The following is a 27,681-nucleotide window of genomic DNA, read 5'->3' as shown; positions in this document are numbered from 1 at the left end:
TGACAGTAAAGTTAACAATGCTGTTCTAACTCACAGTGCTATGCCTCTTTGGACTGAAATGATATAGAACGTTGTGCTTCTGTATTTAGTTCTCTAATTCCATTCATGTAGTCCTGATTGTATTAGTCAACTGTTGTGCTGACCATGATTATTGGTTTCCAGTGCCTCCCTCAGAGGTTGTTACTATGTACTATTGCTGATGACTACAAGTTCTAGTTTTTCCCAGAGTATGCAGGTAAAATCTTAATAATAATTCAGGTTCATGTTAAATTTATCATTCAACATTTTATAGCATAGGAAGTTCCCTTCTTGGCACAATGGAAACAAATCCCACTAGAATCCATGAGGATGTGGGTTCGATCCCTGGCCTTGCTCAGTGGGTTGGAGATCTGGCATTGCCATGAGCTGTGGTGCAGAGTGTACAGATGCGGCTTGGATCCTGCCATTGCTGTGTCTGTGGCCAGCAGCTGTAGCTCTGATTCAACCCCTAGCCTGGGAACTTCCATGTGCCTCAGGGGAAGCCCTAAAATGCAAAAATAATAATAATAATTTTATAGCATAAAGAGGTAGAATAACACATCTTTTGACCATGTGTTCTTTTGTCTGTAATCATTATGTTCACTACATTTCTAGAAAGTGGTCTTTCAGTGTTGACTGTACCTCTGTCTTCCATTTACTACCTCCTGTGAGCATGCTAGGCAAGAAATCCATGGACAGAGCAAGAGTAGTACCATTAATTCAAGGAGTTTCTATCTGGCAAAGTTTAAGACTGGTCCAGGAAATCATAAAAATACCACATTGATTAGAAAGAGAAGACAAGTCAGAAGGGTAGATGTTGAGAACAAGAGTCTTTAAAGCTTTCTTGGAAGATAATGCCTCTCAGGTGGCACAAAGCCTGCTAAGGGGGAGCAGCGATCTCCCTTGGTGTCAGCAGTAAGGGCACATATGGTAAAAGCCACCTGCTCCCACCCTCAGGATTATTGTGTGCTACAGACTAGAGGTGGCACTTTAGTTGGAACAAAAGCAAGAATCAATGCATGGGTCCACACATGCTATTCGTGTCACCAAAGGTCAGTGGTCATCCATCAGCAGTCTGGAACTCTGACCTCACCCTGTGTCCAACGTGAGTGAAAATCACCCAGGTCAGTGTGTCTGCATCATTATGAGATAGCTCAATTTTGTGAGATCCTGCAGAAGAAATACCTTCCGGAGCATCTGGAGCAATCCTTTTACTGGGCTATCTTTCCAGAGCTGGAGCTCAACCATGGAGAGGAGGGAAGATTATGTAGATTAAGTAAGTCGTAGGGTGGCTTGAGGCATCTGGTTGGGCCCAGATACTGGATGGAGGGTCAGAAAATGCTTTAAGCAGAGAAATAGGCACTACAATTCATGAGGGTACCACTCTGGCCTAGGGGACTATGTGCAGGTGGCATTGGTGGCTCTATCTCAGGTAATGGAAGGGTGACTTAGAAGATTTTAAGGAAGGGTCTTGGAGGTATGCATCCTCTGAAATGCAGGGCCTAGGGCAGAGGCCTCACTTGTCCAGGTGTAAAGGCAGTCCTGGTTCAGTCCTTGAGTTGAAATGCTAAGACATCTGAACTTTCAAAGTAGTTAAATGAAGATAATCCAAGATGAATAAATGAAATATTAATGATAATTTTAGGTGTTCAATGTAACTGTATTTAAGAACTCATAATAATTTAAGCATTAACAAAGGTGTATATATGCACGTACACACAGACACGTTTACTTGAAGCTCTGTAAATCAGTGACGACATCCTTTGAAGGGAAGGGAAGAAAGAATACCAAGGGATGTCATATGTGAGGAAGTGATTTCCTTCAGTTCCTTTACAATGTTATCTACAAAATTCTGTGGCATAAAGTAGTATTTCATTTATTCGTCCCCTTGAGTTTGAAAGAATAAGGAATAAAGTATTCGTATTTCTGAGTATGTGCAACACATATATGATTATATGGTCAATGGGCTCTATGTTTTCACAAGTTTCAAGGAGCTGCAATCATCTGGAACTATTCATAACTCTTTACACTGTGCCCATATGTCTGTATATACTGGCATAACTAATTTTTAATGTTAATGAAATAATTTAGCAAAACTCAATATTTTAAACATTTTCCCCAACTAACTCTTAAATGTTAGCAGAGATTACATGCTGTGGAGAAAAGGAAAAAAATTTGTAGCTTTTATTCATGACTAAAATATAAACATTTTCTCTTCTTGTAATCTAAAATCTTTCAATTTTAGAAAGATGGAGGGATCTGAAATCCTTAGCTGATTTTGAAGTAGAGCGTTTCTTGAGTTTGTCATTAATATTCAAATAATCAGAAATTACATAAATCCTGTATCTTTATAATGCCTAAACAAACTGGCAAAAGTGAAAATTTCAGCTAATTCAGTTATTACTGCTAGCAGATCCAAACCAATTCAAGAGTCACCAACAAATATTTTGAATATGTTAAAACTCTTCGACCCTACTTTTAAGAGAATAAATTGAGTGAAAGTAGTGGTGTATTTGGCCATAGATTAAGATGAACTGGAATTTTCAAGGTGACTAACTCCTCAGTCCGAATGAATTTGATGCTTGTCAGAAGTTGTTAAGAAAATCTGACTCTAGTAGTCTCTTGAAAGTTTAAAAAATATTACAACTATACCCAATATCCCTGAAATATGTGATATAAATTTCTGTGGAGAATGTAAGCAAATAATTTACAGTGATTATGAATTAGAAAATTCAAGAAACTTTTTGAGCAAGGGAACTGCCTTATTAAATGATTCCTGAACTAAAAAAAGGAGCAAGACACCTGTGTCCATACATATTGGTTATGTATCCAAATAGTTACTTCATCAGGACATTTGCTTTTAAATATTTTTTCATTAGGAGAACTTGAGTTCCCTAAAAGTTAACTCTGAAGATGGAAAAATATATCCAAATGAATTCATTTACTTACCTGGCTGCAATGATATGTCAGTTTTAGTATGCGATTATTTATTTTAGCATGCTCAAACCTTTTGGAATAAGGCAACTTTTCAATTAAAGCATATGAAAATAAAAAGTGGATAAGTCTGGAGTTCCGATAGTGACTCAGCATAAATGAATCTGACTAGCATCCATGAGGACATAGGTTCAATCCCTGGCCTCGCTCAGTGGGTTAAGGATCTGGTGTGGTCATGAGCTGTGGTGTAGGTCACAGATGCAGCTCGGATCTGGCGTTGCTGTGGCTGTGGCATAGGTCAGCAGCTACAGCTCCAATTCGACCCCTAGCCTGGGAACCTCCATATGCCCCAGGTGCAGCCCTCAAAAAGAAAAAAAATGGAAAAGTCTAAGAAAAAGAAAAATAAAGACTGATTTACCATTTTAAAAAAATCACTGAAAATGCAGGTGTTTAGGACTGAACAATAAAATGCTAATAATATTTATTGAATATTTGTTATATGGCACAAGTATACATAAGTGTCAGAAATACTGGACTATTATTTCAAATAGCTCTGAGTATTAGTAGTAATAGTAAATTGAACATCTAAATAGAACAGCATGAACTCTAAACATGATGGAAGAATCAGACTTTAAAAACAAACATCTAAGCTTAAGGTAGAGAAAAATAAATAGGAATGGTTTTCCTCCTTTTTCTTTTCAGTAAAGTTGAAATAAAATGAAGAACTCTTTCCAGATTATTTTTCACCAACTGAGTAAATGAAAACACTCCACAAATTGGGACCCATTCATCTTGTGGCCAGCACCCCATAAGTCCTCTCATACCTTTTTAATTCATTTTTTTAAAGTACCATTTCTCATATATTGAGCTTTCATTAGAATTTTAAGAAATATTAAGAATTTGGGGCTGGATTTCTCAACCTTAACACCAGTGACGTCTTGGGCCAGTTAAGTTTTATTATGGAGCTATCCTGTGCATTGCAGGATAATTAACAGGATCCCTAGCTCACTAGATGCCACTACACGCCCACTCCCCTATTATGACAACCCAAATGTCCAAAGACATTGTAAAGTGTCCCCAAGGGGGCAGAATGGCTCCCAGTTGAGAATTGGTGCTATAAAAACAGGATTTAAAATTTCCTTGTTGATAAGAAGAAACTGGAGAATTTTTTTCTGCTTCCCCAGAAAAACATTTTAATAGGTGGGAAGAAACAAAGAGTGATATAATTGTATACATTCTGTTGGTTATGTCTGTAAAGCATGGAAATAAGAGTAAGACTTATCAATAAGTGTATATTGTTTAATCCAACAAGTATGATCCCGCATACTGTAGTTGTTTGTTTCTTATTAAGTTTGAATTTGTTTCTAGCACTTAAAATTGGAATTAGTTCATTGAATTACCTTGATTATGAGTTCTGGAAAATCAAATTCTATCAAAACTATGCCTCAGTTCCTAAAAAATAATTCACTGGATGTTGCCCTCTTTAGCTAGGACATGTGCTCTTTTTTTTTTTTTTTAATCACATCTGACCTAATTTTTTAACTTAGGTTACCCACCAAGTCTCTATAATCATTTGAATTTGAAAACCTATTATGTAAGTAAATCTAATGTTTAATCAAAAGGTCAATTAACTTTAAGAAATGAATTCTAAGCTCTAAAAATTAGGAGGAAAAAGAGAAGCATTAATGGAGAAGGGCACTTGGTGAGAGGAAAAGAGAATGATTTATTATTTTCTTCAATGCAGTAGTCTTGGATATTAGGTATTATTATAGCTCTTTAGCATGTTAATGAGCTTATTAGAAAATTCCTTTGAACTTTTCAATAACTCTTATTTTTAAACTCTTCGTAGGATAACCAGCAGCATACAGGGGTTATTATTTGGGCTGTAATCATAACATTGAAAAGATCAGCTGAATCAAGATGTGGGCAAGAGGCACATTTTAGAGGGTCTTCATCTTTACCAAATAAATAGGAACTGTGGGTTAGTTCTTCCACAGCACTCAAAGAAAATGCATTTCTCTCTGAAATTTACAGTGGAAGGTTTATGGTATGAATATATCTTCTCTAATTAGTAATGCATATGGTATATACTACTATGAATAATAAGTGATCTACTTTTGTTTGTTTTATATGCCTATTATGAAAACTTGTGTTTAAATAGTATATTTTCATTAGTGGAGTCTTTTGAAACTAACCACAGGTATTTGTATTGGAGTGGGTATAGATTAGTAGCTTGGGATTATGGTCTATAGTTTGGTTTAATTAGTGCTACTCTGGAAAACTGTCTTTCAGATCATAATAAATAGTCATTTTTCATTGACTTAAATTGAGACAAGGTGATTCCAAATAAGCATGAAAGTGAGATTTCGAGAAATTTTTTATTTTTAATTTTTTAATTTTATTTTTTCATTTATTTAGTTCAGTTTATTTTTTATTTTATTTTATTTTTTTCTATTTATAGCCATTCCTGTGGCATAAGGAAGTTCCTGGGCTAGGAGTCAAATTTGGAGCTGCAACTACAGGCCTACACCACAGGTGACTCTGGTGCAACTTTTTAAATAAATATAAGCTCTTATCTATAAACTATATATTTGGATATATTTTATGTTTATTTGGCACAAGATATCCTGCTCTTATAAAGCCATATTAGGTGCTATTTGAAAAAAATGCTATCAGATGTTATTTGCATCTAGTTTTGCAATTTAAGCAAATAAAATATATTTTGAAATTTTTCAAAATATTAACATCTTAAAATCATTTGAAGGCAAAGACAGTCATTCAGAGTGGATAAATTGTTAAGTCATTTACTATAAATGAGTAAATATTTAAAATAGGACCACCATTAATCAACCGTTAGGGTTTTTGCTTGATTTGTCCTTAAAAAATCAAACATAAACATTGGGAATAACCATGAAACTTTCAGTGAGGAGAAGGAAATATTATAGATCCTTTATGGGGCTCAAGCAAGACATTATTCTACCTTAGGAATTGATGCTTTAAAAAATTTTAATGCATATGGATCTTATACATAATCAAGAAAAATATTGTTTATATGAGTTCTTTAATATTTATAATTTATAGTAGATTAAAAGCTTTCTAATTATTTTTTAATTAGGATTTCTAGTTATTGGAGACTTTCTACACAGAAAGAAGGCACAGTATTCTAATCTGGTATTTTTTCCTTTATACAAAAATCATAATTTTGCTTATCATGAGGTTCTCCTATGAGAAACAGAAACCTTAGCTAATAACTTGAATAAATGAGGTTTTTTTTCCCCATGTAAAATAGCTTGCAAGAAGCAGGAATTGGGCTTTGTTTCAGTTGCTGATTTCTTTGGATAGTGTTGGATCATTTCTGTATTTAAGGCATAATAAAGAAGAAAGTATAGTGAAAGTCACATTTTCCCCCTTTATTAAGAATATTAAAACCTCCTTATCCATCAACAGATGACTGAATAAAGAAGATGTGTATATATTTATATACACTGGAATGCTACTCAGCCATAAGAAAGAATGAAATCTTGCCATTCACAACAACATAGATTCATTTGGAGGGTATTATGCTACATGAAATAAGTTAGAGAAAGACAAATACTGGATGATATCACTTATGTGTGGAATCTAAAAAATACAACAAACTAGTGAATATAAGAAGAAACAGACTCACAGATACAGAGAACAAACTAGTGATTACCAGTGGAAAGAGGGAAGGGGGAGGGGCAGTAGAGCGGTAGGGGATTAAGAGGCACAAACTATTATGTATGAAATAAACTATAAGGATATATCATATAACACAGGGTATATAGCCAATATTTTATAATAACAACCATAAATGGAATATAACCTTTAAAAATTGTGAGTCACTGTGTTGTACACCTGTAACATAATATTATGTATCAGATATATTTCAATAAAAAATAAATTAATTTTTAAAAAGGCCTCTTTAGTCTTCCCTTTGTCTCATAAGCCAGACCTATGTCATCTGGCATTCCCAGTTATAAAAGATGCCGGGAAATCATTCATATTTTCAAATGTTTACAGTTAGAGTCAAACAAGGAGGTTGGGAAGGGATGGTGGCCACAATCTATGCCTAAATAATACATTTAATTTGATTGTGGAATTAAATATCAATGGAATTGAAGAATCAGTACTTTAAAGTAGTAAAATTTCCCTGATGGATTCCAGTCAAAATTCTAACAGGTTTTTCTCATGGAAATTAACAAGCTATTTCTAATGTTTTATGGAAAATCAAAGACTGTGAATAAATAAGGCAATCCTGAACAAGAACAAAGCCAGAAGATTTATTTACCAGATACAAATTTTATTACTTAACAATAGTAGTCCAGACCAAGGTATTAACAGAAGGATGCACAAATAGGGCAATGAAGCAAAACAGTTTTCAGAAAGCATCCACATATAGGATCTCCTGATTTATGACTGAGGTGATACAATAGTGTGGAGGGAAAAGGCTGGTTATTTTAAAACATGGTGCTAGATTAAAAAGCTGAATGTAAATAAGCTCCTGTCTTATTACATACACACAAAAAAATCAGTTCAAGATTGGAGATTTAATATGAAAGCTAAAATGGGAAAGCTTTTGGAAACTATTACACTCAGTCAATTTCCGTCTCTCTCTCTCTCAGTCTCATGTCTTTAAGAAGAACCTAAAAATTAAAATTTCTAACTCTTTTCTTAGGATGAACTAGGTTTTATTTCTTGGGATCATATAATTAATTGACTGTGTTTTGAGAGTTGGGTAGGTGTGAGAGAAATGAGTCTCTAAAGTCAATGTATTGATTGCATGTAGAGAAGTTGCCTGCCACCCTCATGCTTTTACTCTGATTTCATGTCCAGGGAATTATACAGAGGATGATTTTGTAGTATTTGTGTGGCCGTATGTGTGACCGATATCTGAAACTGGTCAAGTTTGTTTAAATCATCTCAAGTTTTATAATTGGATGCTTAATTTAAGAAATATGTTGAAAGAAACTGCTCTTATTTATTTTTTAAAAACTATCATTATTTGCAAATGACATGACGCTATACCTAAAAAATCCTAAAGATGCTACCAGAAAACTGTCAGAGCTCATCCATGAATTTGGCAAAGTTGCAGGATATAAAATTAATATACAGAAATTGACTGCATTTCTATATACTAACAATAGAAGATTAGAAAGAGAAATTAGGAAGCAATCCCATTTACCTTCACATCAAAAAAATAAAATGCTTAAGAATAAACCTACCTAAAGAGATAAAAGACCTGTACTCTGAAAACTATAAAACGCTGATAAAAGAAATCAAAGAAAACAAACAGATAGAAAGGCATACCATGCTCTTGGATTGGAAGAATCAATATTATCAAAATGACTATACTACTTAAGGCAATCTACAGATTCAGTGCAATCCCTATCAAAGTACCAAGGACATTTTTCACAGAACTAAAACAAAATATCTTAGAGTTTGTTTAGAAGCACAAAAGACCCCAAATAGCCAAAGACATCCTGAGAAAGAAAAAATGGAGCTGGAGGAATCAGGCTCCCTGACTTCAGATTCTACTACAAAGCTAGAGTCATCAAAACCATATAGTACTGGCACAAAGACAGAAATGTAGATCAGTGGAATAGGATAGAAAGCTCAGAATTGAACACACTCACCTATAGTCAACTAATCTATGACAAAGGAGGCAAGAATATACAATGGAAAAAAAGACAGTCTCTTTAATAAATGGTGCTGGGAAAACTGGACAGCCACATAGAAAAGAATGAAATTAGAACACTCCCTAACACCATATATAAAAAGCAACTCCAGATGGATTAAAGACCTAGATATAAGACCAGACACTATAAAACTGTTAGAGGAAAACATAGGCCAAATACTCTCTGACATAAACCACAGCAATATATTCTCAGATCCACCTCCTAGAGTAATGACGATAAAAACAAAAATAAACAAATGGGACTTAATTAAACAAAAGTTTCTGCACAGCAAAGGAAACCCTAAACAAAATGAAAAGACAATCCACGTAATGGGAGAAAATATTTGCAAATGAATCAACTGACAAGGGATTGATCTCCAAAACTTATAAACACCTTCTGCAGCTCCATACCAAAAAAACAAACAGCCCCATCAAAAAATGGGCAGAAGATCTAAACAGACAGTTCTCCAAAGAAGATATACAGATGGCCGAGAAACACATGAAAAGATGTTCAACATCACTCATTATTAGAGAAATGCAATTCAAAACCACTATGAGGTACCACCTTACACTGGCCAGAATGGCCATCATCAAAAAGTCTACAAACAATAAATGCTCTTATTTATTTTTGGCCACTGCTTTCCATGGTCAGGATCCAACATTGTGTAGACTGTTCAGGTTCATGTTTTTCTAGAGATCTTCTTAAGCACATGTCATTAATTTACTTGTGCCATAAATTTTTTTTTTTTTGCTTAAATATGCAAATAGCTAAAGCTTCTTCAAAGAGGGGTTCTGAAACAGACAAGTGACTGTCTGGTGATGAGTTCTGCCTTGTGGAGACATAGCTGCCCTGCCACAGGATTGTAGGTACTGGGAGAGATTCCTTCCAGCTGAGGGGTCAGAGGCAATTTTGTAGAGAAACTGACATTTTACTAGGGGATAGATAGGTCAGATTTGGAGCCAGAGATCTGGGATGAGGCATTTCTGGCAGTAGAAAGATCACAAAGTGATAGAGGCATGAAATTAAATACTCTAACAATCAGCTGTAATTTAAATAATTCAGTAGGAGTTCCCATCGTGGCTCAGCAGTTAATGAATCCGACTAGGAACCATGAGGTTGTGGGTTTGATCCCTGGCCTTGCCCAGTGGGTTAAGGATCCGGCGTTGCCCTGAGCTATGGTGTAGGTTGCAGATGCAGCTCAAATCCTGAGCTGCTGTGGCTGTGGCGTAGGCTAGCAGCTACAGCTCCGATTAGACCCCTAGCCTGGAACCTCCATATGCCATGGGTGCGGCTCTAGAAAAGACAAAAAGACAAAACAAAACAAAGCAAAACAACTGAAATAATTCAGTAAATTCAGAATTATCATAGAGGAAATCCATAGATTATAGTAACAAAATTACAGAAACAAATGGGAAGGTTACTTTTTTCTTCCCCATTCCCATGGCATGTGGAAGTTCCAGGGTCAGGGATGGAACCCAAGCCGCAACAGAGGCAATGCTTGATCACCAGGAACTGATCCACCGGGAAACTGAGCTGTCAGAGAACTCCAGGAAAGTTACTTCTCAATAAAGGGAACAGATTTAAATGATCTACAACCAAATGCTAATCTGGAATTTCTGTGATTGAACTGATGAAGAAATATAAAGGTTCACACCATTCACAACTGTTAAAACATGAAGTATTTATTTAGAAGTCATTCTTTCACATTCTACCTTTTAAATATTATCTTCAGTACAAAAAAAATGTAGCACTTAAATATCACAGTGAAGAATTACACATATTCTTTGTATAACACATGTACTTAAATGTCTGTGACTGTGAACTGCAGTTTCTCTAATAAGAAATCACTCAGAGAAACTCAAAGCGAAAGCAGGTTGCATAGGATGAATAGGCATTTGATATTGCGTGACACTCCTCTCTTGCAGTAACTTAATTTTATTTTATATGAAATAGGTCATTTTGTACAGATATAAACTTTCTGTTAGGCACTGTTTCCCTTGACATCCATGTCATATTGGCTGCTTATTGTAATATTTTTTCTCTAGTTTTCAGCAGTTTGCCTGTCATTTCAATTTGTAAAATCAAGAAGTTTGCCTCTCTCATATATTGCAGATTGGTACCAGCAATGATTATCTATTACCTGTAATTGTCTATTTTTAATACTCAAAGACATCAAAAGGAATTTTTCTCTATATATTTTACTCAGGACATATTAAAACAACACAGTTATTTCTAGCATTCAATCAATCTCATTTCATGTAAAGCTTTATAAAGTGGGTCAAACAGGAAAGAAACACAACTTGATAAGAAGTATGAACATGATATTAGTTTAGAAAAGGATAAATTGTACAGAATTGACTACGTCTCATCTATCTTATTGCCAACATTTTTAAAAAGTTTTCCCCATCATTGTTGGATATACTGTAATGAGAAGAAAAAGATACTGATATTGACATCTTATACACATGCCAGATAGGTGCTGTTTATTAGACTATGTGGAAAAATAGAGTTTGTGAAAGTCTATTTTAATAAGGCAGATTCTAGCATAGAATTAAATGCTATTGGAGTTTAAAATTTGCACAGTCTGTTTTTAGTCTTCTTTTGGAGAAGCCATAAACAAGCCAAAAGCACAGGTGTAGTTAGGAAATTAGAGTTGTGTGAGAGCAGCAAGTAGGTAGAATTTATGTCTTATAGGGGTGAGTCACATCAGAGTTCTTAACATTGTGTTTTTTTATAGCTGTTTGTTTTCCTTGAGTTCAGCAATTGTCTCTTTTTTTCTTTGAATAACTTTCAATGTACATGTTGCTTAATAATCTCTGAGCTCTTTCCCAGAATTATAATTTCTCCTCAATATGTCAGGTTATATCCTTGAATCTCCCTTTTCTCATCACCCTGGGATTTTGTTTTCTTTTCTCCCATCTGGCATTCCTGGTGTTCTGGATCTTTTCTTGGTTTACTTCTTCATGTCACTGAAATATATCCTTTAAGAACTTCCTAAGCCCAGGGAAAGTAAATCTTTTGAAAACGTAAGAAATACATGTTTCAAAATGTATGTATTCTACCGTCACACTAGATTGAGAGCATGGTGCAGCTTAGAATTCTAAATCGAAAATTATTTTCTTTAAATGATTGAAATCATGCTCTGTTGTCTTGCTTTTAGTCTGGCTATTGAAGAATCCCATGGCATATCTCTCTTGAACTTTCAAAACAATATTCTTCACCATGAATATTTTTTCATCTCTTTTACTGGACATTTAGTGATTTTTCTAATTAGAAATCTCATATCCTTCATATATCCTTCTAGAATCTTTCTGGAACTGTTTTCTTAATAATGTACTCTTCCTATTTTTTCTGTTCTCTCTTTCTGAAACTATACTCATTCAGACATTGTATATCCTGAACTGATAAATTTGCTATTCTATTTGCCATCTTTCTTTTCCCCTAATTTCTCAAAGATATCCTTAATTGTATCTCAACCATATTTCTTGAATATAGTTTTTCTTCAATCATGACTTTTAAAGTTAGTTGGGGATATTGTACTTTAAGAAAATCTTTTTGTTTTAATTCATTTGTTTAGGATATTTTCCTTTGACCATTCCTACACCAAAGCTAGAACAGATCATTCAGTTGTGGTGTAGTCATACAGTTGAGCGCTTTACAATAATGACACAAGTGAAAAACTGCCAACACAGCTATCATGTGAAGATTTCGAGATTTTAATTTGGACCTATCCCATAAATTGCTTGTATAAAAGACATATTCACATAAGAATACATGTAGTATAATTTTGTGTCTTTAAAGTTTAAGAAAGAAGGAAAGTTAGGAATTCTCATTATGGCTCAGCAAGTTAAGATCCTGACCAGTATCCATGAGGATTCGGGTGAGATCCTTGGCCTCACTCAGTAGGTTAAAGGATTTGGTGTTGCTGTGAGCTGTGGTATAGGTCACTGATACAGCTTGATTCTGGTGTTGCTGTGGCTGTGGCTTAGGCTGGCAGCTGCAACTCCGATTTGACTCCTAGCCTGGGAACTTCCATGTGCTGCAGGTGTGGTCCTGGAAAAAAAAAAAAGAATGAGAGTTAAATAATAAGTTGGTTTGATAATTATTCTGAAGTATTATAACAAAAAAAATAGAAATCACAGGTACAAGGGTGGTGTGGGGTGCTGCTGAGGGAATGTGGTGGGAACAAGTACACACTGAGCTTTAAATTTTTGTTAACCTAGAGGTTAAGTACATGAGTTATCATCATATTATTCTTAGTGAACGGAAATGGTTTAAACATCATCTTGTTTATATGATGCGTTTTTCTTGAAAATGAAGAAGAGAAATAAACTGAGGTTCTGGGATATTGAGTATTTCATGTGTAAGTGTTAAGATGTAAGGATGTAAGGGAGTGAGTCTAAGTTGTGATAGAGGGTCATAACGAAGGGAGATGAGGATTAAACTTCCAGAAAAAATGAGCCACAAAGTAATAAAGGCTTTATATGCATGGTCGACATAATTAAATTGAAAGTAAGAACATTGACCCCTTACCTGATTTGGAGTGAGAAGGAATAAATATCCCTTTGAAATATTTTTTTGTTATGATTGGCAGCTAAAAACCTGGCAAAAGCCAACCAGTCATCACTGACTTGTTGAAAGAGTAACTTCATCTTGAACTTCTGAGAAGAGGTGACAGAAGTCTGTTTCCACACTCTTAATATGTTAAGAGAAAGGCGGCAGGATTTTTTTTTTTCTCAGTAAAGGCAGTGTGACTGAAATACCGAACCTGTCAGGCTAAGCTAAGCAGGAGCAGGAGGGTCAGTATGTGGTGATGTCCCTGAGGGATGCTGCCTGTAGAATAGCTATTTTAAGAAATGTCAGTAACAGGACTTCCTCTGAGCCAGTTCTGAGCCAGCTTTCTGGCCAGATGTTTAGGGAGTGCTATTCCAGTGGAGAAGCTGCCTTAGTGATGACTCTTACTTTTAGTCTGTTATACTGAGATTTTCATTCATCATGGGAGACTCTTGGTGCAGGGTCAACATTCTTTGCAGTTACAGAAGTGGGATATTCAGACTGAAACCTGTCAGGAGAATGTTGTTTACAATTCAGTCAGTAAGGCAGGTATTATACTTCGCTCCTCCACTCTCCCAATGCCCAAGGTGTTCTGAAGAAGGGAGAAGAGGCAGAAAAGCCCACTTGCCTCATGCCAGAAGGGTGGGGGCATCATATACAAATTATAAAGAAATGTGTAGCAAATGCTTACAGGGGAAAAGCTCCACTAAACTGTGTATTTGATATCAAGGGAAAAAATAAAATGAAGTAAGCTTTGTTCTGAAGAGCAAATGGAACAGTTTAAAAATAAGCCAGTTATTTAATAACACACTGTTAATGGTCTTATAGAAACTGTATGAACTATTATGTTAAGTAGTGATTTATATTTGAGTGAGGGTAGCAAAATGTAACACGTATTTAAAATTTTCATCTCCTCATTCCGGAAAATTTCTGTATTTGCTTCCCTGATTCCTTGAGTTTTGTTGTTAGCTTAGATAATAGGTAAGAGGAGACAACATGATCATATCTGGAACAGCACAGGTAAGTAAATGCCGGGTAACCAAGTGGTCCTTTCAAGGAGAGTGGAAAAATGCTGGCATGGATTCTAAGCCTCAAAAGACTCCATTGATGACATTAAGAAGAGATTCTCTGCAAGTCAGATGCAGTGGGCAGGAGTGGAGAAAGAATACATGCAGGGACAGGGAAGAGTGAGAATATATGGGTAGTCTGGAGGCTAGGGAGACAGCAGCAGAGAGGTTTGGGAGCAGCTTATCTGATGAGTAAGTATTTTGATGGATGACTAATAGCATCACTAGAGATTGTAATTAAGATGACTTTTAATGCATTTTGGCTGTCAGACTGGTGGGTTTAAGCTTATTTGTCTTTCTGTTTGTTCTTAAACCAACATTATGCTAAGATTGACTTAGAGGAGGTACAGTTATATTCAGGGATGATATTCAAAATAATATCCATGAGCACAGACCAATAAGACAGGTAACTGACCCGTGAGTGTGGAGTCCAGCCATTATGCTGACCTAGTGCACACCTCTACAACTCACTGTTAGTCCTAGATTTTGGGTTACCATTATGAACTATTAAAATAGGAGTGTTTTGTTATTTGGTGCTTTAAGCAGAGTCAAATAGAGTAATGAATATTTTTATTTTATCAATCACATGATCTATATTATCATTTTATATAATCATTAGGAATTTGAGGCTAGTTCCTCAAATTTAATATAATTATTTCATATTAAATCCCATTGTACTACATTAGAGCACTTCATATAATTGGGAACAAATTTTAAAGAATCTGGAAACACAGATAATAAGGCTTGAATTTTTATAACAAATTTTTTTCAGATATCATTAATGTAAAATATTGAAAAGGGGATTTTTAGAAAGGTCACTAGTAGTTCATTAGCAAATGAGGTTTTACTAATTTTTCTTTGCCATTTTAAATAAATTTTGATAGTCTCTAATAAGGAAGATTTTTTTATTGGGCTTAATATAAAGATTTGTAAGAAAAAAATTTCTGATTATCAACTAATGAAACAATATAATAATTTTTAAAATCTGAATTATTTTGAATGGAAACTTCACATATGATATTGCAACAGGTTTTCTAATACTTAAAAATGTAGTATTAATTAAAAAATCAGAAGTAATGGATAGCATTTTTTTCCTGGATGAAATTTGCAAAATTAACATATTTTAAAAGAATTGGGGTGACTAATAAATTAGTAAAAGGCATTAAAAAATACAGGTTTTTCAGAACGAAACTTTGTATTTTCCTTAAAGACACTTAGTTCTGTGGATTTAGGCAAAGAATGTTTCTGTATTCTTTGCTTTGTCTTATTAAAATTTAAGTTATTTTAGTAAGCATATAAACAATGATATTAAAATTTAAAGTTTTTTGTAAGATGATGGAAAACATTGCTAAGAAATATTTTATTACAAGTCACAAAGATTGGTGCTTTTGTTTAAAATAGGGGAAATGGAATTTTGAGGAAAGCAGTTTAGTATCTTGGCATCTCTATTTCATTGTCTAAACTCTAAAATTCTGTGGATATACACAGTGGCCCTAAATGGTAATTGATCACTGTAAACAGTTGGCAAACCAGGATAGGAATACACTTTTGGTCATTTGCAGATATCTATATAGGTTTAATTATTTTGCCAAATCTCACGATTCACTCTAATTTCAAGCATTATGTAACTGAGGTTTGAGCAAGCCACCGCAGGATGTGTATGTACAGAGGTAGTGAGTGTTAGATATTGTACAGAGAGCAGTGTTCCCACATGCCATCTTTACTAGGTTAAGGTAAATTCATTTGTTAAAGGGTAACTCTGAAATTTACAGTGTAGCTCTAAAAGCAAATTTCTTATAGCAAAAGAATAAAAGACAGTCGATTCATTGGACATTTGTATTTACTTTCTTTTATTTCCATGTATATAAATAGTAAGGAAAGCCAGCACAAAATTTTGATTAAATTCTTGATTCTTTCTAAGCCATAGTAAAGTTCTTATTCTGTTAAATACTCTTAGTTACTTCCTGGCTCTAAGCTTCAGGCCATAAGTTGAAGCTTGGTGATATTGTATCCATACATTTAAGTATTAATTGCTCATTTTATAATTTTAATTTAATTTTATATTTTTTGCTTTTTAGGGCCATACCCATGGCATATGGAAGTTCCCAGGCTAGGGGTCGAATCGGAGCTACAGCTGCTGACTTACGCCACAGCTCACAGCAATGCTGGATCCTTAACCCACTGACCGAGGTCAGGGATTGAACCCACAACCTCACGGTTCCTAGTCAGATTTGTTTCTGCTGTGCCACCACAGGAACTCCCAGTTGTTCATTTTTTTAGATCAAAGTCAGAAATTAGGGGTGCCATAATGAAAATAGTAGATCTTGAATCTGCATTTCTGGGGAAGACAGGTAATTTTTAAGAATTACATTGGCCTGGGGTATAATCAATGTAAAATAGAGGTCAAAAGTCTGATGGCTGTTACTTGCTCGGTAAAGTCAGATTTCCAAGAATAATAATATGTCTACATTTATAAATTCAATTCTAATATTTTCTTCTATCTCAAACTAAATCTTAAATTAAATCCTAGTTTAAAACCAAACCCTACTCTTGTGGTTCTATGAAATGAACAAAATAACAATCCCTTGATCATCAGTTCAGACTGGGTTTTTTGGGAGCATGACTTGGAAACTATTGGTGAGGTTGGAGTTCTTAGGACAGGGTCTGGTCCTACGCAGTGCTTCATGTGGAGAACTCAGCTTTCCTTTCCTTCCTAGAATATTCTTCCACCCTGTTAAAATTCTTCTTTACTCCTTTACTCCTCATTGCATTCTATGAGAACATATCTTTAGATTTAAACTGCATGGTTTTTGATCCCCAAATGAGAGGAAATGGCTCTTTTTTTAACTGTGACTACTTCCTGCCTTTTTTAGTAAGAAATAATCATTAAAGAGAAGACTCTTCTTCCCACTATCTTTTACACCATTTCCTTCTTCTTCTTTTTTTTTTGCCTTTTTAGGGTTGCACCCAAGGTATTTGGAGGTTCCCAAGCTAGGGTTCGAATCAGAGCTGTATCTGCTGGTCTACACCCAGATCCAAGCCACATCTTCGACCTACATCACAGCTCACGGCAACGTCATTTCCTTAACCCACTGAGCCAGGCCAAGAATCGAACCTGTCCTCAGGATGTTAGTCAGATTCATTTCCATTGAGCCACGATGGGAACTCCAGCCATAATGGAGACTCCCCTTCTTTCTGAATACATCCTACATTTGAGGAATCCATTCTCACTGTAATTCTTACATACTGCTAGAGGCATTAAAAGTTTATGGCAGGAGCTGGAGTTCCTGTCATGGTGCAGCGGAAAAGAATCCGACTGGGAACCACGAGGTTGCAGGTTTAATTCCTGGTCTCGCTCAGTGGGTTAAAGATCCGGTGTTGCGGTGAGCTGTGGTATAAGTCGAAGACGTGGCTTGGATCCCGCGTTGCTGCGGCTGTGGCGTAGCCTGGCGGCTACAGCTCCAATTAGACCCCTAGCCTGGAAACCTCCATATGCCCCAGGTGCAGCCCTCAAAAGACAAGGAAAAAAAAAAGTTTATTGCAGGAGTTAATAAATGGCTTCTCTTTTATAATATAGCTTTAATAAAGTTTTATTAGAAAATGAACTAAACTTACTTCTTACTGAGAAAAACTTTTCACTGATCTCTTATAACTGACACAAATATGAACAATCTATACTCTACCATAAGCTGTAATCTTGTGTGCATGATTAGTAATTTTATCTCCAAACATGCAAACAATATAGGAGGCATATGCATACATTCAGTGTATTTTGAAAATATGAAGGAATGATGGTTTCCACTGAAAACAGAACATATACACTAGAATAGTGCCAGCTCTATCATAAGTTTTACATTACACATCTAGGAAACTCAATTAGGAAAAACCAGGGCTGAATATGGTGGTGGGGGCAGGGATAGTTGGGAGAAGAGTCCTAGTCAAAAGCAAAAGGGGGTTGGAAGCATGAGTAGAGTAAGGAGGGTAAGTCTGGAAAGAGACTCTGCTAAGAGTCCTGGAGCTGGGGCAAGGCATACTATGGGCCTTCAATATGAGAAGATGCTTTGTTTCTAGAAATCCTTGGATCAGTCCTTAAGCAGCTACCATTGCAAGGAGGTGCTTTTCATGTAAAAGTTTTTGCCAGGGTCAGCCCTCACTATTAACAACATTTTCATTTAAATACGCCCATTAAAATATATTCACTGAAATACATGTGTAGAAGATAATTTCACTTTAAGTATTGTGTAGCCATTTATTACATTCTCACTGAAACGTTACAGCAGACTGTTTTGCTTATTTATATGGAACTTGACCTATATACTTAGCTAACTTAATTTTATTTTATTTTATTTTATTTTTTTTTGTCTTTTGTCTTTTTTGTTGCTAACTTAATTTTAGAAGTTACTACTTCACATGTTTCTTAAGTGAATTATTATGAGATAAATGGACAATATTTTTGAAGTGTGTCTTATTTAAAACTTTTTTTTTTTTTTTTTTCTTTTTACAGCCACACCTGTGGCATATAGAAGTTCTCAGGCTAGGGGTTGAATCGGAGCTACAGCTGATGGCTTACACCACAGCCACAGCCACATGGGATCCAAACCACATCTGCGACCTACACCACAGCTCTCGGCTGGATCTTTGACTCTCTGAGCGAACCCAGAGATTGAACCTGTGTCCTCCTGGATCCTAGTTAGGTTTGCTACCACTGAGCCACGACGGGAACTCCTTAAATCGTTTTTAAAACAATAACAAAATAGTATTACTTCATTTTAAAAGTCCTTATGGTGAATTTAGGAGTGAAGTGTAAGAAACAGCAAGTATAAAGCTGGGGATATGGGGAAACTGGAAGCCAGAGGTTGCTGTCATGAACCTCTTTGCAGTGGAGAAACTTATAAAAGCCAGAGATAGTATTTAGAGAAATGGTTTAAAAAAAATCTTATGCAAATACATAGGCACCAAGGAAATGGACAGCCTTGCCATGGAGGGGACTTTCTGGCCCCAGGAAGATCCAGTTTCGTAATGTTGCCTGCTAGATCCTGCAGCTATGAACGAGTGAGACAGAAAACGAAAGTAAGTTTGGGGTGAAAAAACTAGAAATAGGAGGTAACTGAATATCCTTAGGTAGGGCTAAGAAAAAATTATAGGTAAAAGGACAGATGAAATGAAGAGACCAGGAGATGAGTAGAAGTAGCTGCAATCTGTTTCCAAACTGGGCAAATAAGAATTCTATGTGAATACTTGTCATTGAAACTCCTTCTTCCTCATTCATCACTGACTCTGTAAATATAGCCATAGTAATCCGTCTTGGTGATGAATAGCCGTTGATTCCCAGATTCCTTTTCTGAACCAGCAACATATTTGGCTATGTCTAGAAGTAATGTTATGATGCCAAATCAAATAATAACAAATATTTTAAATTGGCCTTTTAACATTGGACTAAATCAATGATTCTGAAGCTCTTCAAGTTTATAATACACAGAGGAATTTCTTAGATTTTGTTCTCAATAATCACCGGAGAAAACAATGGCATGCAATCACGAAAAGATCTTTCAGTATATATGCAAATACACCCCAGCCTTCATCCCTTCTTTTCACGCTAAGTGGTGGCATTATTTTTCTTTATTATTTTAATTTTGTTTCCAGCCTTTCCTCTACTTTCCCAGTCAAAATTGACAGAAAGGGGTGTGAAATTTTAGGGGCATTATGATTGTGTTTTGTCAAGGACATCTTTATAGGGAACTAGCTTTTTGTTCTTGGGAGACATTAAATACAGGATTACTAGAGCCCAGAGAGGTGAGGGTCAAAGATTACCTAGTTCAGCTTTTACAGTATAGGTGCCCATCCTGTCCTCCCTCATCCTCCACAACTGTCATCTTTGCATTTATTACATACAACTTGCAGTCCCTTGTGACACTATGAAGAATACATTCTTTGCGCTACAAGCACCATCCCTTCAAATGACTTCCAGTTTAATTTCATTAAGCTTATGTAAATCCCAGACGTAATACCCCTAAAGATCACAAGTGATTATGACATGCTCTGTCTGGTTTTATCCTCTTCACTGCTCCTTATAGTGATGTCTTCTATTTTCTAGTATCGGTATTTTAAATTTATTTAAACCATCAAACCAGTCTAGGGGGTGTGGGGCAGCAGAGGCCTACCTGCTTTGAGTAGCACCCAGCTCCTTATAACTTTTTGAATGATAAAAGATTATAATAATGTGTTAAAATAGGTACATGTGCTTAAATGAAGGATATAAAAAATAGTTGTGAAAGTCTTCATTTAGTGTTATTAAAAATAAGAAATAGGGCTGTGGATTTAAAAAGAAACTTATAGGATAAAATATTCACAGCAAGTGAAGTGTAATAAAGAGGGACTTAAAATGAGAATAACAGTGTTGAAGATTGAAAACCATCTGAATAATATGACGCAAGGATCAGGAAATTACTTCAGATATTTGCAGAGTTGGACAAGATTACATATCTACATCTGATTGGTCAGTTTTCATTATTTAATATCTATTGGTAATGCAATTAATTTTACCATTAGAAACTGAGCTAGAAATTTAGAGGCTATAATTGGAGGAGAGAGAAGGGGAAGGAGAAGGAGGGAGGAAGGTAGAGGGAAGAGGCAGGAGAAGGGAGAGTAAGTGAGAGGGAAAAGGAAGGATATGGGGAGAGAAGAGGAGGGAAAGATTGTGGGTAAAAAATGCCAACCTGATTTATACTCCATCAAATCTGTTTTAACATCAAATAGACAAAACTAATAATAGTACAATAAATAAAACAAAGCAACAAAGTCTGATGACTGATTAAACTATTTTACTTTCCAAGTGTTTGTTCTTTGGTTTTGCAAGCACACCCAGAGAAAAAGTCTGAGAGCAAAACCAGCTTTTCCTAGAACAAAACCTGGGGGTTTACCTCAGACTATGATCTTATAGGGAGTTGGTCTTTTATTGCTTCGTTGACGCTCTTCCTTCTTTATGTACATATAAGCTCCTGATTTGTATTATTTTTCTTCTCTGTGAAGAACTTCTCTTAACATTTCTTGCAGCGCAGGTCTACCAGCAACAGGTTCTCTCAATTTTAGTTTGAAAAAGTCTTTATTTCTCTTTGACGTTTGAAGGATAATTTCAGAGAATTCTAGGTTGGTGGAGTTTTTTCTCTCAGTGCTTTAAATATGTCACTCCCCTCTCTTCTCACATTGTTTGTGAGGAAAGGTCAGATAGAAATTTTATCTTTGTTCCTCTCTGGGTAAGGTGTTTTTCTCTCTGGTTTCTCTCAAGGCTTTTTCCTGCAGCTTTGATTTTCTGTGGTTTGAAAACAATATGCTGAGCTGTAATTTTTTCTTTTTTTCTGGCAATACTCTGGTTGGTGTTCCCTGAGATTCCTGCATCTGTGGTTTGGTGTCTGACATTATTTGGGGGAAATTCTCATTCATTATTGTTTCAAATATTTCCTCTATTCCTTGTTCTTCTGGTATCCCCCTTATGCATATGTTAGCTTTTTGTAGTTGTTGCACAGTCCTTGGGTAGTCTGTTTTTTGTTTTGGTTTATTTCTCTTTCAGTTTTTAATTTCTACTTGCCTTTGGTTTTGGAGGTCTTTTATCAAAACCTCTGCTCAAAGATTCTTTCCTCAGCTGTGTCCAACCACTAATAAGCCCATCAAAGTCATTCTTCATTGCTGTAACAGCGGGTTTTTTTTTGTTTGTTTTTTGTCTTTCTGTGTTTTCTAGGGCCACACCCACGGCACATGGAGGTTCCCAGGCTAGGGGTCCAATCGGAGCTGTTGCTGCCAGCCTACACCAGAGCCACAGCAGCACCAGATCTGAGCTACATCTGTGACCTACACCACAGCTCACAGCAATGCTGGATCCTTAACTCACTGAGCAAGGCTGGAGATTGAACCCACAACCTCGTGGTTCCTAGTCAGATTCGTTGACCACTGAGCCACGACGGGAACTCCCCTGTAACGGCATTTTTGATCTCTGGTATTTATCTTTGTTTTTGTTTTTCTTGGAATTTCTGTCTCGGCTTGTAGGGCACATTTATTCTTGCACACTTGTCTAGTTTCCTCATTAGAGCCCTTAGAATATCTATCATAGTTCTTTTAAGTTCCCAGTTTGTTAATTCCAATATCCTTGCTATGTCTCATTCTTGTGTTTGTCTTGTCTCTTCAAATTGTGTTCTTTGCCTTTGGGAATGCCTTGTAATATTTTCTTGGTAATCAAAAAATGATGCACTGGCTAAAAGCAACTGCTATAAACAGCCTTTAGAAAGGAGGTGGTAAGGTGTGGGGAGGGGAAGGGTTCTTCTATATGTCTCAGTTTAGTGAGCGTAGGCATCTGGTCTATGAACTTTACAAGTGTTTCTCAAGGTTTTGTTTTGTTTTTCTTCCCCCCTGAGGTGGGAGAGGATGGCTACAATGGGTAGAGCTGGGTTTTTTGCTTCTACAGGGAAAGCCATCGTAGGCTGGTGTTGAGTGTTTGTCTTCCTCCAAGTCAGTTAAGCTTTGACGATATCCAGCTGGTTGGGCTTGGTTAATTAGTTTTCCCCAAGGGCAGTCCTTGTTAAGCAGGAGAGAGTTGTCCGGCTATTTCAAAATGGTTCTTTTCCTTCTCCCTGCCAGAAGCCTGAGGGATTTTTCTGACATTTAGCTGAGACCCTGGTTACTCCTGGAGGCATATCTGATCCCTATGACTGGGTCTCTCTATAATTTTTAACTCAGGTTGTTCAAGCTGAGTCTCCAGCAATTCCTCACTTACAGTTCAGCCTTCCCTCCCCAGCGTCAGTTCCTGGAGTACCTCTTGTTAGTCTCTGCTCTGGTAAGCCCTAACTCCCTATTTTTACCTTTTGGGCATTCTGATTTGGGGGGCAGTGGTTTATTGTGTAACCTTACCTCTCTTCTGAATCCTGGTAGAATTGCTTTTTTAGTCTGTTCAGCTTTTTACTTATTAGGACAAAACGGAAACTTCCAAACTCCTTACATATGAAACTGGACACTGGAAGTTGGTCTTACATACTCTTTATTTGCCCATTTTTGTGTTGAGGTCACATTTTCTTGAGCTGCTATGTGAAAATTCTGTCTGCTATATAAATGTAATCATGAAGAAATGCTCTCAGAAATTTGCAGTGAGCTCCTGTCTCATTTTTTTTTTAACTGACGTATGGTTAGCTTACAATATTATAATAATTTCAGATAAACAGCATAGTGATTCAATATTTTCTACATTATTCACCACACAAGTCATTACAATATTATTGACTGTAGGCCCTGTGCTGTACATTACATCCCTGTGATTTATTTTATAATCTGTAGTTTGTACCTCTTAATCCCCTTCACCTATTTCACCCATCCCCCTGCACCCACCTCTCCTTTGACAGCCACTAGTTTGTTCCCTGAGTCGGTGAGTCTTTCTATTTTGTTGTATTTGTTCTTTTTTTTTTTTGTCTTTGTTAGATGAACCGGTGAAACAGATAAGTGAAAACATACCTTATCTTTCTTTGACTTATTTCATTTAGCACAATACCCCCTAGGTTCATCCATGTTGCAAATGGCAAGATTTAACTCTTTTTATGGGTGAGGACTATTCAGTTGCATGTGTATATACCACATCTTTATCCATTCATTTGTCAATGAACATTTAGGTTGCTTTCTTATCTTGGCTATTATAAATAATGCTGCAATGAACATAGGAGTACATATATCTTTTTGAATTAGTGTTTTTGTTTTCTTTGGATGAATGCCCAGGAATGAAATTGCTGGATTGCAGTTAGCTAGTTTTAATTTTTTAAGGGACTTCCATACTGTTTTCTTTAGTAGCTATCTATACCAATTTCCATTCTATCAATAGTGCATGAGATGGTTGCCTTTTCTCTACATTCCTGCTAATACTCGATATTTGTTGTCTTTTTGATGATAATAATTCTCACAGGTGTAAGATGAGATCTCATTGTGATTTTGATTTGCATTTCCCTGATAATTAGTGATGTTGAACATCTTTTCGTGTGCCTGTTGGCTATTTGTATGTCATCTCGGGAAAAATGTCTATTCAGGTCTTCTGCCTCTTTAAAAAAAAGTTTTTTTTTTGATGTTTAGTTGTATGAGTTCTTTATATATTTTGGATATTAACCCCTTACTGGACATATTTGCAGATATTTTCTCCCATTCATTGGGTTGTCTTTTCATTTTGTTTGATGGTTTCCTTCATTGTGTAAAAGCTTTTTAGTGTGATTTGGTCTCATTTGTTTATTTTTGTTTTTGTTGTCTTTGCCTGAAGAGACAGATCAAAAAAAAAAAAAAAAAAAAAAAAAAAAGCTAAGACCATTGTCAAAGAAGTTATTATTGCCTATGCTTTCTTCCAGGAATTTCATGGTCTTAAGGTTTTGCATTTAAGTCTTTAATCAATTTTGGGGTTTTTTTGCATATGGAGTAAAAAGTTGGCCTAATTTCTTTTACATGTTTCTGTCCAGTTTTCCCAACACGACCTGTTGAAGAGACTTGCTTTTCCCCATTGTATATTCTTGCCTCCTTAATTACAGATTACATTGACCACACATGCATGGGTTTATTTCTGGGCTTTCTATTCTGGGCCATTGATCTGTGTGCCAGGATACACATACTGGCTATATACTATAAGTTGTAATTTGCTATTAGAGGCATTCACACAGAATTTGGAAGGTGGAAGAGAAGGAGCACACATGAACAGGGAAAGACACGTTGGCCTCCTGGTTTGTCACTCATTTATTTTACCTTTATTTTCACAGTCCAGATTTTAGTTCCTTAGCCACTAATAGTGAATGCATGATGGGAATTTCTCTGAAAAATATAATGAAAGTGATATCATAGAGGGAGAAAATATTTTTTTCGCCATAAATATTTGTAGCATTTAAAAACCTAAAAAGAAGAGTTCTTGTTGGGGCTTAGCAGGTTAAAAACCCAACATAGTGTTTGTGAGGATGTGTGCTCAATCCCTGGCCTCTCTCATGATCTGGTGTTACTGCATGCTGCCACATAGCTTGCAGATGCAGCTCCAATTTAACCCCTATCCCGGGAACTTCCATGTGCTGAAGGTGTGGCTTTAAAAACAATAAAAAAATAAAAACTTAAAAAGAAAGGTGAATATATTTGAATACATAGAACATTTTTCTGTTCAATAAAGATATATTTCATTAAATAGTCCAATAAAATAGTTTTATGAATGTGTCTCAAAGTCCAAATTTTATTGAGAACATCATTGCACTTCAACCACTAAAAGCAATATTACCAAAATAGAGAATTTTGACTATTTGTGAGGATGGGGAATTTAATTTGGGGGAAAGTTTCAATGAAGAATTTTTTTCAGACCACTTTTATTTTTGTTACTCTGTGACATTCAGTGATCTCTTAGATCATCCTTAGTAAAGAAATGTGGAGAAAGTCAATAATTGTGACTAAAAAGTAAGGACCCTCATTTCAGGAGTGCAGCATACAGTACAACTTTGTAAGTGGGTTTTTTGTTTTTGTTTTTTGGGGTGACTATTGTACATTTACATCTTAAAATCATAGCTAAGGGCTCTTAGGAAACAACTCTGCCATATATTGTTTGCTGTAGCCTTGTGTAATACCACAGGATGCAATAAAATATATAAATATATATATATATATATATAGACATATGAGAGGATATCTCATTACCTCTTGCTGTTCGCTAAGTGTGCAAAACTTTAAGGGTTTTAAAAAGTATGTTAGAAAGTGAGACTCTCTAGAATGTATGATTAGCTTATATAGTTTATAGTTTAGTATCACCTAAAAGTACATGGAAGCATTCAGCAAAGGGCTGAGTTTTATTCTTAACTTCTTGTTAAGAATTGTTTTCCTAAATCAAAGATTATTTTAACCTGTAAGATGAGAACGTTTCTGTCTTCAGGTGAACCATATTTATAAAGGAGAGAAATAACAAGTTTAAGAACTTGTAAATTTAGGTTCTCTTCAGATGTGATAAAGTTAACACTGACCTATGATTAAATGATTATCACTTTACACATACGCTACTTTGGGGATATTTAGGTGCAATCGTATTTATTTTAAACGTTTGTAAGTAATTTTTGGCCATAAAATTCTTTATTTCGAATAATTGGCATCGTAAGCATGTAGAAATCTCATTTTTTCATCACTTGTTTTTTTTTTCCCCCTTTCTTTATGGACAGAAACACAAAATGTGAATTTATTTATGTTTAAAAGTTTAAAAAAATACCTAGATAGCTGCTAATAAGCAGATTTTGCTTTGTAATTCTTGTAAACAAAAAAGTACTTGCTTTAATTCTGACCCGGACAATTTCAAACTGTTGGATTGTTCACGAGGCTAGATCTTCATGCTCTAGTTGATCTGGCATTTCAGGTGAGCCTCTCAAGGGAAGCATACTTTCCAGAAGAGGGAGATTTATGTAAGTGCACTGCAATATGGCATGTAGATGCAACTTTGGAAGCCCATGTGTGGGTGCCATTCATTTGAGTTAAACAGTTTTATGCCATAAAAATGTTTACTGGCTTGTGAATGCAAAACCAGACACTCTTGAGTTGGGTGAAATGTCATCTTTCTGCACATCATAAACACAATTCGAAGCTACATGGCGTAACAAGTCTAAGTAAAACTGAATCGTGTTTTGGGGTAGAGGAGTCTAAAAAACATCATTTTTTAGTAGGTAATGAATATATTTGCTTCTAAGCTCAGTTTAAATTTATTACATGGTTAGCTTAATAAAGTTCCAAATATTTTACAATATAAGCTATCTCTTTCAAGGAGGAATAGATCATGAAAACAACAACAGAAAAATGGATGTGATTGTTTACTTTGTATTACATTAAGAATGGTATGCCTTCAAATAACATATTCCTATTATGTTTAAGATAAGTAAGATTTACTGAAATTTGATTTGAACTTAACTTTCTAGGCATTCAACTAACATATTAAGCAAAATAGTCAACCATTGCAAAGCAGACATGGCTTTAAATAAATTTAAAAAATTTTTAAATGATTTCTTCATGTTAATATATAATCAGACTTGGCAGTTTGACATATTCAGTCAAAGAATTAGTTAATGCAGCTATCAGTCAAACAGACTAATTGTTCTCAGACACAAATTTAGTCATACATATACTTTTAAACTGCATTGTATAAAATTGAAATTCAACAATGAATTCTGTGACACTGAATTATCCCAGAGCTTCCATATGAATTTCTAAATCCTGAATTGATAGGGAAGAGTGTTATACCATGTTTGTGACAATTAACAATTTTAAACATTTGACATAGAGGCTATGATACAGGCTTGATTAAAAGCACTTAGCCATAAAGATTATGAAACAAGAAATGTGTGACTGCATTGTAGCGTACATACATACACATCTGAGGAGTCTCAGCAGAGATTATG

At 35.5% G+C, this 27,681-nt stretch overlaps 1 protein-coding gene across 11 annotated transcripts in view; it reads left to right on the top strand.

Annotated features, from left to right (window-relative positions):
* The window catches only part of LOC110257598 (uncharacterized), a 755,702-nt gene that overhangs the window by 54,918 nt on the left and 673,103 nt on the right, over nt 1-27,681 (top strand). For 6 of the 11 annotated variants that reach the window (XR_014834360.1, XR_002340439.2, XM_085005948.1 and 3 more), the window contains exon 1: nt 22,838-23,093. The exons of 4 other annotated variants lie outside the window; for them this stretch is intronic. The gene's annotated coding sequence lies outside the window, so the exon portion shown is untranslated. Of the gene's footprint in view, nt 1-22,146; nt 22,260-22,837; nt 23,094-27,681 lie in introns of those variants that run through there. One more of the 11 variants, XR_014834362.1, reaches the window with a different exon arrangement.

Source organism: Sus scrofa, chromosome 18, assembly GCF_054392235.1.
Source record: "Sus scrofa isolate SSC_HxYL_T2T_F1_AM1 chromosome 18, Sscrofa_HxYL_maternal_Yorkshire_Landrace_v2.0, whole genome shotgun sequence".
NCBI classification, from domain to species: domain Eukaryota; kingdom Metazoa; phylum Chordata; class Mammalia; order Artiodactyla; family Suidae; genus Sus; species Sus scrofa.
The sequence above is the reverse complement of the archived record's forward strand: the minus strand, read 5'-3'. Positions and strand labels throughout refer to the sequence as shown.